The 1,034-nt window shown below is 35.2% G+C and overlaps 1 long non-coding RNA gene across 1 annotated transcript; it reads right to left on the reverse strand.

Moving 5' to 3' along the window:
- Positions 1–71: 71 nt before the first annotated feature.
- Positions 72–1,014, reverse strand: LOC109593601 (uncharacterized). Its single transcript, XR_002191063.1, has 3 exons — positions 721–1,014; positions 594–668; positions 72–155 (listed from the first exon to the last, which is right to left on the reverse strand). It is a non-coding gene; the product is annotated as an uncharacterized LOC109593601 (long non-coding RNA).
- Between the last annotated feature and the right edge of the window lie 20 nt (positions 1,015–1,034).

Below are 1,034 nucleotides of genomic sequence, written 5' to 3' on the forward strand. Positions count from 1 at the left end.
CATTACATGTACATGTACATTATCATTACTTTGTTGTTAACTGATGCATATACCACTGGTTGTTCTTGTGTTGGTACTGCCTGTGGTCTCTTCCCTTTAGCAGCAATAGCCAGATCAGCATACACTGGCTTATGAGCTGATTCATCAACTAACACCTATTGAATATAACAACATGAACCTTAATTACTAATGTACATACCTTATGTACTAATATACCTTATACTAATGTACATACCTATACTAATGCATTTACATGTACTTGTGGTATGTGTGTATTAGTTACTATAAGGTGGTACATCAGATTACATAAGGATAAGTTCACCTTATTACAAAGCTTAAAGGATGTACTCAATTCACCCATTACCCCCTCTTCCCTTCCTTTATATGATACAATACATTATGTACATGTAGTTCATTAAACCCAATACATTATGTACATGCAGTTCATTGAACCCAATACATTATGTACATGTAGTTCATTGAACCCAATACATTATGTACATGCAGTTCATTAAACCCAATACATTATGTACATGTAGTTCATTAAACCCAATACATTATGTCAAGAGTGGATTATGTACATGTATCCATACCTGGTTGTTGGTGTTTTTATTAATGGTTGAATATAGTCCAGTAGCACCAGTAGACAGACCCTGTTGACCCTTATTCTATTAATGATACATTATATGATCCATTAAACAATCCTCAATAATCACTGACCTCTCCCTCTCTCTTCAATACAGAGTATTCCTGTACTCCCTCAGGATTATAGGCAGGAGGGACAGGAGGAGGAGTATCATTGTCTTGATTGAGTGCTGAATAAAGTGGACCAGCTCCTTGTTGTTGTTGTTGTTTATTCTTCTTCTATTATACATTATTCATATAAAGCATGTACTTAAGCACATTGCCTATCATGTCCTCTTGTCTATCATGTGCTAGTTCATTGTATCTTACAGTCAAACATATGATTACCCTGTGTAGGCTGTTGTCAGCTTATTGTGTGTTACATGTATACTCATATGGTTCATGTCATG

This window comes from Amphimedon queenslandica, unplaced genomic scaffold (genome assembly GCF_000090795.2).
Source record: "Amphimedon queenslandica unplaced genomic scaffold, v1.1 AMPQUscaffold_675_Cont27307, whole genome shotgun sequence".
Taxonomy (NCBI): Eukaryota; Metazoa; Porifera; class Demospongiae; order Haplosclerida; family Niphatidae; genus Amphimedon; species Amphimedon queenslandica.